Source organism: Lycium barbarum, chromosome 12 (genome assembly GCF_019175385.1).
Source record: "Lycium barbarum isolate Lr01 chromosome 12, ASM1917538v2, whole genome shotgun sequence".
In the NCBI taxonomy this organism is placed as follows: Eukaryota; Viridiplantae; Streptophyta; class Magnoliopsida; order Solanales; family Solanaceae; genus Lycium; species Lycium barbarum.
The window spans coordinates 102,819,097-102,832,550 of record NC_083348.1 but is presented as its reverse complement, the minus strand read 5'-3'; the positions used below and the strand labels follow the sequence as shown (position 1 = coordinate 102,832,550).

At 35.2% G+C, this 13,454-nt stretch overlaps 1 pseudogene; it reads left to right on the top strand.

Moving 5' to 3' along the window:
• The first annotated feature begins 2,708 nt into the window (after positions 1 to 2,708).
• LOC132622527 (uncharacterized) lies at positions 2,709 to 5,442 on the top strand (annotated as a pseudogene).
• The last annotated feature ends 8,012 nt before the right edge of the window (positions 5,443 to 13,454 follow it).

Here is a 13,454-nt window from a genome sequence, read left to right as displayed (position 1 = left end):
TAACTTGGGAAAAGATGTAGAGACAACCTGAAACTCTGAACGAGGCCACTGAGGGCGACCATAATCATGACATAAATGTAAATGCATGCCCGTAAAATCATTCCACACTGTGGAGGCATATATCATATCATATAACAATAATAAATCCCTCTGTGGGGTGAGCTCATCATCATAACATCATCTCTGCCTAACTGATCAGTGGCAATGCACAGCTACGTGCCTACCCGGCCGCCTACAACACGGCTCGGTAAAGAAAGAAATACATCTAGGTGCACAGCTACGTGCCTACCCGGCCGCCTACACCACTGCTCGGTAAAGAAAGAAACATGTCTAGGTGCACATATAAGTGCCTACCCGGCACTATAGCGCAGTTCGGTAATGAAAATAAATACATATATATATATATATATATATATATATATATATAAGTGCAAGGAAAGACTGACCTCAGAAGAGATATCATAAGAAGAGTCAGAGTGACCTATCGTCGTTACCCTCCGACTATCGTTATTATCGCTACATTCTTTACCTTTCAATTCAAGAGATAACAACATGGAGAACATGTAAGATACTTGGTACGAGTTACATATGAAGTAGAGTCCAACCGTTCGGATGGTATATGATCAATCCAAGTTTAGCGGAAACATCCTAATGCGGTGGCCAAAAGAGATATGGAGGCATGAAAGGCGTTTGATGCAATCATATATGAAATAAAGATTAGTCAATCACAAGGAAGTGTATTCATCTCATATTTAGTGGAAACTTATATCAATGGAAGGTCTGTCATCTTTTAAGTGATGGACAAGAAAGATAAGGATGCGGGAATACACTTTAATATAAGCTATTTCGGAGAAGAGGTAAGCTTAACCATTTCAGGATACGACTGACAAGTTTTATGAAAACATTTCAATCAATAACCAAGGAAACATGAAAATATGGATAGCACTTTAATATAAGTCATGTATGAAGTAGAGGGCTGCTCAAGTAAAAAAATATGATCGACTTATGTTTTCACGGAATGAATGTATCAATGAAACGTTCGTCGAGTTCTAGTCATGCCACAAAAGAGAAGAGAAAGCCCTACATACCTCGTCGATTGAAGTTATACACATTTCCATAAGCCTCGAACACTTTATAACTGACTTCCTACAAGATACGAACAATTCGAGATCAACTTTGAGTAAATAGCGAATAAAAATCTTTATTTAGGCATTTTATCGAGCAGTTCGTAGACACGAGTTTGTAAGCTCTTTTGTAGTGTAGCTTCTTGTAAAACACTACCAAAAACCTACTTTTATACTCCTCCTTACTACCATGATTCAATCCATACCATCATAACTCCAAACAATACAACAAACCCAACTCAACAATTTAGCCATGTCCATGGAAGCTTCAAGTTTTAACCATAACTTATTCATATGGGATTTTCCCTCCATTTTCTTAGGTTTAAACACTTATAAAGCTTAAGAAGAGGAGAAAGGGATCAAAACACACCTCTAACTATTCAAATCACTCCAAACTATAAATTGCTTCTTGATGAAGTTTCCTTCCAAAGATCGAATTAGCGAGAATTTATCGATTCGAAGATAACTACCTTGTTCCTTGTGTTAGACTTGTATAATTTGCCCTTTGATTAGCTTGTGTTTGATGGGGAAGTATTTAAGGATAAATTCTAGGGTTTGGAGGTCTTAGGAAGAGTAAATATAAGAGACAAGTCGTGGAAGGGGTGAATATATATACACACACAACTTTGACCACCGACTATGTCCACTGTTCTCGCGGCAGTTTATGTCCTTGGACGGAAATGCGAATATCTCTCTACTCCGATGTTGTATTGACGAACGGTAAAATGATCTAGAAACGAGACTCGTAGAATTTCGATTTGGTAGGTGGATCACCCCGTAAATCCAAGTAGATTGAGAGAAAAGCTCCGAGACATCTGACCCAAGTTTCAGTGAAGTTTACAAACTTAACTTGCGACGCCCTTTGTCGACTTTCGTATTACAACTCGTTTGACTTCCAAACTTAACAAGAGACCATTATACAATTCAAATACTTCATATCATTACTTGCTTAGCATGTGGAGCACTCCTAATGTCACCCAAAAGTACAAGTTATCATATTCCCAACTTGCCGACTTTTGACGAAACTCATGCTTCTTTGATTCATTCACCCTCCAAATCTTCCGTCACTTACTAATATTATTTATAGACTCTTGTAACCATTCTTATTAATAAACTCAATCCCTTTTATCCTCAACATAATTTATTTTTGAACTTATGTCGACTAACTCATGATGCGACTTTAACGTGTGAAAATCCAAGGTGTAACATTATTAAACCACAACAAACGATACAGTCTATCCAAACATTGTGTTCATTGACATAGTACAATAAAATATAACACCATACTGTATTATACCATACTTTATATTAATGAACCACGTGAAACAACCATCCAAACAGAGGGTGAGGGACCAATAATGTATTTGGCCTCAAATGATTGAAACGGCCAGCTAACCTATTGTCTGTCAACTTAAAGACCAACACTCATCATTGTTTATATTTCAAGTGAGTTATTATCCCATATATCCACGCAGCTGACAAGTTCTGATTTGTGCACGTGTAGTTATAAAACTTTTTCATAATAAGGCCAATGATATTTTGAGGAATGCACGTATTTTAAGGCTAAAGAAGTCGTTACTAGGACACTGTCAAGTCTCAAAACCACTAGAGTTGACTATGCCTTCCAAAATTATAAGTCTGTTGAGCTGTTTGTTCATTCTTCAACTGTGGGCTGCCACCAGTGTTACAGGGCAAAATATAGGAATTTATGAGATAAAGAAAGGAGATTTCTCTGTTAAGGTCACCAATTATGGTGCCATAATTATCTCTGTTTTTCTTCCTGATAAGAATGGTATGTGTGTCTTTTACCTAATCAATCTCATATTTTGGGAAACATATTCCAATTTTACGTATGTTACTGTTTCAATTTTCTTGATGTGTACTGTTTTCTGCGAGTTCTTGAAGAAATCAGTCTTATCTTGTCTTGCTCCTTTCCAGGAAAAATAGATGATGTTGCTCTGGGATATGACACCATTGAGGAATACAAGGTTAGTTTGTCCTATTTTAGTGATCTATCTGAATTTGCTCTTTTCTAGAAACTTTTTAGTTCATTTTCTCATTAAGGTAAAGATTAGAGAAAGCGAGTAACATATCTCTTGCCTTTCCTTTCTTGGATTTGCCCTCTATTTTGTCACATTTCACTGTGGTTCTCTGTAAGTCAATAGCAATTGTGCCATGCCAAAATTCATAGCCAATTATGAACCAAATCAATTGTGTGATTAACAGTTTCTTTATTTGACACTTTCTAATTGTAGCTCTTTCCTAACAAACATCGTGTCTCTAGTCCATAGTATCTAACTTAAAACCTTCCATCTTATGCACTAATGTGAAGTACACTAAAGGAAATTTAGACTAGCAAAAAGTTCTCTACTCCTTTGGAGTTATACATTCTATGATTCTTTATTGTCTCTGCATTTAATGAACTCTCCTTAGCTTGAACATCAATTTAGGTAATTAAAAAAACTCTTCTGGCTTCTTTTCTTCAGTGAAAAATTGGGCCTAAATAAATTTCCGACGAAACAAAATCAACAATCATAGTAATAGTACAGAAATATGATTCCGTTTCTACGTGGTTTTAGCGTACTGCACACTAAAATATATGCTTACCTGAGCTGTTGCCACTACGAAAATTCTCGTTTAGAAGCATCTAATGTTCCTCTTCCGTGTTGTGATGCTTTATGGCTCATATTTCTTATTTGTTCTTATATGTTTGTTTGTTTCTATTTAACTTAATAATGTCACCTTTCAGGATACATTGATGAAAGTGATTTATGAAGGTTTTCGGCTACGACATATATTGCACAAAGGTCTTAGATTAGATAGTTAGGTTATTTGACATTGGTATGAAATCAACTTTTGATAAGCTCGTTATATCACCTCGTTGTGCTGTTAAGTCTATATTAAAGTCCATGTGATAAAGAGTTTTGAACTTAATTATGTTCCATTTTAAGTTCAAGCTCTCTATGGAATGAGTCATTTGATACGTCGAAATCTTCATACGGATTAAATTGGAAAGAAATTTTGTGCAGAATGATACAAATTCTTTTGGAGCCCTACTTGGAAGGGTTGCCAACCGGATTGGTGGAGCTCAATTTACTTTGAATGGAACCCTTTATAAGCTTTCCGCCAATGATGGTGCAAACACGCTGCACGGTATCCTCACTGCAATTTTCTTTTACCTTTGCTTTCTCTTCCACTTTCACCTCCATATACACAAACTTCCTTCCTCTAACATAAAACTTCAAGAATATAGGTGGATTTAAAGGATTTAGCAAAGTTGTTTGGAATGTTATCAAGTATGAGAAAGACGGTTTCTATCCTCACATTACTTTAAACTACCACAGTGCTGATGGCAAAGAAGGTGAATATATCTGCTTAGTTATTCCACAAGACTATTACAGTAATTAAATGGAATATTATGAATTGAGTAAAATACATTGTTTTCTTTTGTAGGATTTCCTGGCGATCTTCTTGTCTTAGTTACCTATGCATTGAAAGATCCTTACAAGCTTAGTGTGGTAATGAAGGCAAAAGCTCTGAACAAGGCCACACCAGTTAACTTGGCTCAACACACTTATTGGAACCTTGGTGGACACAACAGTGGCGATATCTTGTCCAACGTTGTTCAAATCTTTGCATCACACATCACTCCAGTAGACAAGAACCTCATTCCTACAGGCGAAATTTCTCCCGTCAAGAACACACCCTATGATTTCCTTAAGCCCCGTAAAGTTGGGAGCCAGATCAACAAACTTCAAAATAGATATGACATCAACTATGCACTCGACAACACTGAAAAAAATGAAGCCCGTGGCAATAGTTCATGAGGAAAAGTCAGGAAGAGTGATGGACGTACAAGCAACTGCACCTGGTGTGCAATTCTATACTGCAAACTCCCTTAATCAGAAAGGGAAAGGTGGATATGTGTATCAACCTCATTCAGCCTTATGTTTTGAGACTCAAGGGTTCCCGGATGCTGTGAATCATCCAAATTTCCCTTCAACAATTGTGACTCCAGGAAAGGCTTATGTTCACAAAATGTTGTATACATTCTCAATCATGCAATACTGGAATTCTTATTAGTTTTTTTGCATCAGCGCTTGTGTCTTTTGTATCTTCTGTCAAGGTTATATGTTCTATATGATAAATAAAACACCTGACAGTGAGGACACTTGTGTTCTGATGGAGTTCCCATAGAACTGTTTTCAGACATTTTTAGTGACAGTTCAAATGTGGAGTGGACAGTTTTGTTTCTTTTCCTTTATGGAACTCCAAGGACTATAACGCGTAAAGTTCAGTGCTGGGTTGCTGCTTGACACATTTCATGCTGCATTTGAAGAAGTAGAAACTGAAGTCTAATTTCGTTAAAGACTCCAGTGTGTGAAATTAACATATTCTAATGAGGTTGAAGGGCCAAAATTGGAAGCTAAATTTAGGGGTACTTAAAAAGTTGAATTCAGGAAATGGAGGATATGTGATCCAGTTTAATATATCTTTTAAGCCAAAAAATTCTCCAAGTCTTAATTATTTCCGGAATAAGAATCACGCCAACATGGCTGTCATTTTTTTTTAATTCAAAAGTCAGCATAAACAGCTACTTGCTCATGTAACCATACATAAAATAATAGGAAAGGCTAACTTGAGTATCTCAATTTCATTGCTGCACACTCACCATTGTCAATTTTTAACGGAGTTATCCCATTTCGAGGCAGATCATTTGGCGGACCAGTTCCCTTTTGTTCACATGCTGATAATAATCTAATCCCTGTCACACCCCTTTTTGACCCGGGATTAAAGTAGAAGTACGACATATTGGAGATTCCTGTTTTTGTTTGTTTTAAGGAGTCGCCACCTAATTATTTATGGTGAATTAGGACACCTAAAGTTTATTAAAGTTATGTTTAAAGTTAACTCTGTTTAAGGTCTGCGAAACTTAAGATTCTAGGTAAGGGTTCAATTAGTCTAAAGGGAAGGTATTAGGCACCCTTTAAGACCCATTAACAATGGTTAACCGATCGGACTAAAATTTAATTAGGCTAAGTGTAAATATAGTATTATAGAAAAAGAAACAACAACAACAACAACAGCCCAGTGAAATCCCACATCTTGGGGTCTGGTTTATAGAAAAAGAAAGTAGTTTTATAAATATAGCTAAAATTACAGATAAGAATGTTGTTTAAAATAGGATTTGTAGAAGATAATAATTTGTATAAAAGAATACTTCTAATGTTATTTTAAAATACGACTCATAAATGTTGTTAAGTCTTTAAACGAAAGTATAATAGTGTTGTTTAAAATAATACTTGTAGGAAAACATAGTAATTCACGTAAAATAAGTGTTGACACCCAATTTTGTCCCTCCTTTATTTAATTTACTCGGGTTTCTAAATTTATTGACGAGCTAAATATTCTATTTTCACAATATTTTATTGCTACTACTATTAATGTCACTACTTTTATTTTCAACATTAGGAGCATTACTTTATCACAAATTTTAAACGGTTAGTCATCGTTTCGTTTTCGGGTTTGAAACTCGTCAAATTAATTACAAGACAACACTCGGTAAAATCCTTACTTTCTATACACTAATTACTATTTATCTTCACATAATAGATATTGTACTAGTCACTAAATTAGAAGCCCGAAGATAATTAAAATAGCGGAGGAAGGACCAACAATTTTCAGCTAAATTCATGACCCGAAATATAAATACAGATATTATTTCCCTACCCGAATAAGCGACCCACATTTTAATATCCAACCTACATTTATATCAACCCATATTTTCAGCCCAAACGGACCAGCCCATTACTTATTTCCCACATTTTAAATACCAGCCCATACCTATTTTATACACTAATGGACCAGCCCAATACCCGTTTAAAATTGACCCGACCCGGGTCAATAAACAAAAACCCCCTAGGGTTCTTTCCTCTTCTTCGTCCGCCTCCCACCCTCGTCTCTCTCTTCCTCCTCTCCCTTCTCTCCTCCCTCACCTCTCATCGCCTTCTCCGCCACCTGCCACTTCCACCACACCTGCTCCACTTACCTTTGTCCCCTCACCTCCTTGTCTACTCCCACTCTCCCCTGTCTCCCTCACGTTCCCTCCACTAACTATTTCTCTCTGCTCCTCACCCTCGTCTCCCTCACGTTCACTTCCACCATGCCTGTCCTTCACTCTGCTCCACTTACCCTTGTCCGCCACGCCTTCATCTTCTCTCATACGCTCCTTTTCTTTTTCAAAATACAAATGAAACCCTATAAATAGAAGGGGAGTGGAACGGTTGAAAGGGGGGATTTTTCAGGATTTGAGAGGAGAGACAAGTTTCCTATCCTCAAGTCTTCAGTTTCGTTTCTACTCTAGTCTTGATTTTCTTTTAAAATCAGAAAACCTTCCGTTGAAAAAATGTAAGATTTGGGACTGAAATCCTCATCGAAAGATAGCCTCGTTCTGAAAATAGCCACATATTACTCTATTCCCAATTTGAAGCCTTAGTTACTTTAATCGATTTCGAGCTCGTCGTGTTCGAGTAGATTCGTGACCGTCGACACCCACTTCACTGCGCCCACAAAAGGTCAGTGTGTTCGTTTTCTTCCAAATCTGAAGTTTCTGATGTATTCGTGTGTTTGTTGTAGTTTGGCTGAATCTCAGTTCAGTAATGTAGAATATTATGCATGTCAGGTTTGGTTAGTTTAGTTCAGTTTTAATCATGTTTGTAGGTTCATGTCTTAGTTTGGTTTGGATTTTGCAGTTTAATAGCAGTTAATAGTGTCTGTGTGTTCGTGTGTTAACTTAGTTTAAGTTCAATTTTCTTTAGTTCCCTGCGACTGATGGTTTTGTCGTTTGATCTTCACCCAACTTCAGCTAATCTATATGACCAATCTACGTTCTAGTGGTTTACTAATTACGATTCAATTTAAGTCAACCATGTTTATTCAACATGAACATCGGGTCTGCTAGTAAGTAATTGCCCAGCTGTGTACATGATGTCTTCAATTTGTATTAGGGTGTTCCTATCGTTAAGTCCCTTTCAGATGAATTAGTTTTCTAGAAATAGTTTAATTTTGCGCTTTATTTACTCTTTTAGTCAAGTAATAAGGATATCAACATGTTTAGCATAGTCTTTGGGCTTTCTCTACTGTTTTAATCAAATCATGTTGCTGAAATTAACTTGGCATAGCCTAGTTTCTTTTGTTTCACTTGCTGCCTTAGTCGAGACTACGTTAGTAATGAAATTAACTACATGCTTGTGTGTTTTGCCTACTGATATTTGACTCTTGCGCATAACAAACGCTACTAATAACTAGTTTTTCAATCTCAATATGAATCTTCTCTGTTATCTAGCCAATTGAATGAACATGTCTATGTATTTGGTTCAGCCACAGCTGAGAATTATTAGCTTGTATTAGACTTATTTAAATCAGTTTAGGCGTCAACTTATGTCTAAAAAAAGATTCAGAGGTTTACTTAGTTAAACTAACATAAATGGCTTTGGTGATAGAAGGTGCTAGTTATGGGGTTAGTCCTTGTCTAATTTAAGTCTGGTGTGCTTATGCTATTTCATGGATAGTCTGGTCTTCTGTATGTTTGATTGAACAACATTAATATAGTCATGATTCATTTAAGTATCTGGTTATCTGCCCTCTTCATGAACTCACTGTGAAGAGTCCTGCATGTAAAATGAACTTGAGGTAACGTTTTAGGACTTCAATATGACTGTCCAAGCTTGTCATTTGCCTAGTTTAGCATGGTAACTGCCTTGAGTTGCTTAATGTTTAGTTTTCTGTTAGCATGGTAGTTTGAGTACATTACTGTTCTATATGTTTGGGTCTGGAACATGCTAATGAGTTAAAAGTGTTCCCACAGGTCTCTAGATTTAAGCTAAAGCTCTCTAAGTTTCTCTTATGTGATTTTAATTTGAGCATGCCTTCTAAAATGAGTAGTCTCTTCTAGTTATATTAAGTAATGTTGTTACTTTAATTTATTATGCCGTTTGTTTAATCTGTTGTATGGTGTAGCTTGTTAAAGTTGTGTCTATATAGTTATGTTAAGTAATGTTGTTACTTCAATTTATTGTGCTGTTTTGTTTCTTTTATTCTTTATGTTGTTTGGTAGGCTGTTTATGCGACAGTATATGCTCCATGGTTTGTTTAACTAGGACAATGATGTTGTAGCCTTAATTTATGGGATTGTTTAAGTATTTTTCATGCAGTCTTAACTTGTTATTGGCATGATATGACCTGCTGATTCCATGAGTGTGTGGTTAGCTGAAACTACTGCTATCTTAGTCTGTTGAGCATGACCAGCTTAGTAATCTTTATGTGTTGTTGAAACTGGTCCTGTTATCAGTCTAAAATGCTTGACAATATAGCAGGTTCTCCCATACTTATTTATTTAGTTTAAGCAGTGTTTTTGTCTTAATTTGTTAACCAATTAGGTGTGCTGAAATCTTTCTTAAAACAGAAAACTATACTACTGATGCCTTGATGAAACTTGTTGCATTTGGCTGCCATAATATGATGTCAATACTATACTAAGTGAACCACTGGTTTTAAAAGGAAACAAATGCTTTCATTTGATGAGAATGCAGTGTTAAGCCTAGCTGCTACGGTTTCGAAATATCCATAATTGAGTTTTCTGTGTTTAGCATAATCAGCTGGTTAGAATATTTTCAATGCATCTACAATTGCTTCAATTTTGTTAAGGCAGTGAGGTTGTATACCTATGTATACATAAGGTATACTTCAAATATACATAGAATATATACGCTCTGCCGATTTGTTTGAGTTTATATCTTACATGTTTAACATTATCCATTGATTGCATACTAATCATTTTCTTTTCGTTTTATGCATGGCATCTCGCATATGAGTCCAAGCGACTCATCATCTCCTTCCGCATTTTGGCGTTGGGCTAAAGCCCAACACAACTCCTCTCGAGTCAGCCCCATACAGGAACGGTCCGTAGCGGCCATATAAGGGAGTTTACCGGGCTGAAGCCCGATAACGTGAACAGTCCGCAGCAATTGGGCCTTAATAAATGGGCTAGATCCATTTAACCTTTTCTCTCTTCCTTATTTTTATGGTTGTGTATTTATTTGCCTTGTATGACTATCATTTTATTTTTTGCCTTACTAGATTAAATAAACCTTAGTGACATTAAGGGTTTTAGTTTAATAATGAGTAGTTAATTCCACAAGTCACATTCACTTCTATTTATGTTCTAAACTACTTATATAGTATCTATAACATTTATTTGGAGTAATTTTTAAATAGCATGACTATATATTTGAGTTAAAAAGAATCAACATTTACTCTCTTTATCTTAGAACGACACCTTTGTTAAAACATTAATATTAATCTTACAATAACTTTACAAATACATTTTAATTTGCTAGTTGGCGCAACTCCTATTCGGAATATATATGAATATATTCATTCCGTTTCTTTCGGTTTATTTATAATTAAACTCTTTTTATTAAATCACTACATTTTTTTACAAATATTATTTTAAACAACACTATTATTAAAACCTTAACAACATTTATAAGTCGTATTTCAAAATAGCATTAAAAGTACTCTTTTGTACAAATTATTATCTTCTACAAATCCTATTTTAAACAGCATTCTTATCTGTAATTTTAGCTATATTTACAAAACTACTTTCTTTTTCTAGAATACTATATTTACACTTAGCCTAATTAAATTTTAGTCCGGTCGGTTAACCATTGTTAATGGGTCTTAAAGGATGCCTAATACCTTCCCTTTAGACTAATTGAACCCTTACCTAGAATCTTAAGTTTCGCAAATCTTAAACAGAGTTAACTTTAAACATAACTTTAATAAACTTTGGGTGTCCTAATTCACCATAAATAATTAGGTGGCGACTCCTTAAAACAAATCAAACAAACAAAAACTGGGAATCTCCAATATGTCGTACTTCTATTTTAACCTCCGGGTTAAAAAGGGGTGTGACAATAAGATTTTAAGAAAAATAATAGTTGCATAAAGAATTTAGTTTGAAAAATGGGCATGTAATGTTTAAATTGGAAGGAAATGACTAAAATTCGAAAGGGTTATTTAACAAAAGTTTTAAAGGTTGTTCTAGACAAATATGTGTTGGAAGGAAACTAAATTGAAAGAGTCATTCGTTGAGTTAGTTTACCTTTTTATTTCTTAAACGAGTTAGCATTAGTATCAAATATGTAATGTTTTAAATTTCTAAAGTAGTAAGGGTGAATCTTGATTCTTCTAACTCAAATATGTAGTCATGTTATTTGAAAATCTATTATTCTAATAAAGTAGATATTATGAATAATCTAACAAAAAGAGAATGAAATCTTAAGGAATTAACTATTGGTATTCTTTAAATTAACTACCCGTTATTCCCAAAACTATCTATGCTAATTCTCTTATAATTCATCTAAGCTAAATAGAAATAAGAGTAAGATAAAGTGTTAGTCAAAACAATACAAGTTAAGCATAAAATAAAGCTGAAGCACACAATAAAATTAAATGGGTTTAATCCATTTTTTTTCATGGACTGCTGCTACAGTCTGTTTTGTTAGTGGGCTTTGGCCCAGAATTCCTTGGCTGCAAATGGGCTGACTCGAGAGGAGAATTTTATTGGGTTTTTAGCCCAATATTGAGTGCGGAGGAGGAGACGAGTCCCCTTGGACTCGTATGCGATGTTCATGCATAAAACGAAAGAAAGGGGTTAGTATATAATCAACGAATAAAATTAAACATGTAAAATATGCACTCAAAAAAAAATAAAAAAAAAATAGCAGATTGTATATATTCTGTGTATATTTAAGTATATCTCATGTATACCCATTCATATGGCCAAGCCAACAAAACATGATACAATATAAAGCAACAGAGAGATCAATAATTGCTTGGCCATGATACCCTTACAGATTTTTGAAATTCAAACAAATGTTCAGTGGATTCTACAACATCAAGGAAAGGAAAACTGATTTTTTTTAGCCAGTTCTCAGAGAGGGAAAAGAAAAGGGAGACGTCAAGTATATCTTTAGTTAATAGAGAAATCTGAACTTGAAATGGGTTTGAGTCAATATCATAAGAACCAACAGCCAAACAGATTATCATCGAAACATTATGGCTCAGTTATCCTATATAGGGAACAACGGATAAACACAGATTCAGAGGAGAATGAACTGGGTATTAAACTAAGTTTGGGACCAAGGATGAGACTGCCCCTTTTCGTATCCGGAACCAGTTATGTCACTATGTGTTAATCAAAGTTAAAGCAAGTGGTTATCGACTTAAAACAGATTCGAACTAGCAAGCGATAATATACAAGGGAAATCACTCAAAGGAACAAAGATATTTAATTTGATGTAGCATGATGTATCACATTAAGTCTCAGATGAACCAAACTTATATTAGGCAGAGGGTGGTAACCAGTTTTAGAGGGTGAAACGTATTGAGGCTTTAAAGGAATTTGCTAAGCTTAATTAAGACAGGACAGATTCACAGCATAGGTCCAACAACTTTCAACTAAAACAAGGTGTATTATGTAATGAGCAAGGCAGTTAAACCAACAGAATGGATCCATGTTCAGATCAGATGTACACCAAGAGTTTTAATAGCTACGCAAGCAACTGAATAACAGCCTATATCAATTGAGCAACAACCTACACTAGCCAACAATGTTGAATCATGATTAAGGAAGTCAAAAGGAGAATCCAATATGTAATCGAACGAGAGGTCAAATAAAATCTTCAACCCATGACACAGCTATGCCAGGATACACACAATAAGCAGATTTGTAAATTCTTAGGGATAAAAGACAACTTTCCCGAGATCAGCAACTAAACTGGGCATTTAAACTATTTTTTATACAAGAACTTTAACTGCATGGGATCAGTATTAACGAATCACACTTAGAGACAGCCAGTTCTTTAACTTAGACAAAAATTTACCAGAGGGAAAGGGAGGCATTATTCTAAGGGACCAGGCAACAACTTTCAATATCTAATCAAGCAACATTTAGTGTCAAGACTGCCAAACACTCAAATGCATTCAGAGGAATAATCTTGGAAGTTATTTAGGTATGATAGCACCTAATCCTACAAAAGACTAATCCTGGACAGTCTACACTAGTTGATTATTGTTTCAAAAGAATACTTGCAAACAAACGACATAATGAGGAACGAGCAGATATGCCAAAGGCTATGTTCAGAAGTCATTTTTTATTAACCATCCTTAAGGTTCAAACAAGGACAGATCTGGAGTTTTGTTTCAGTTCTACAATGAAACTACTTCAAACTGTACACAATGGAAAGAGAAATAAAACCAGTAACG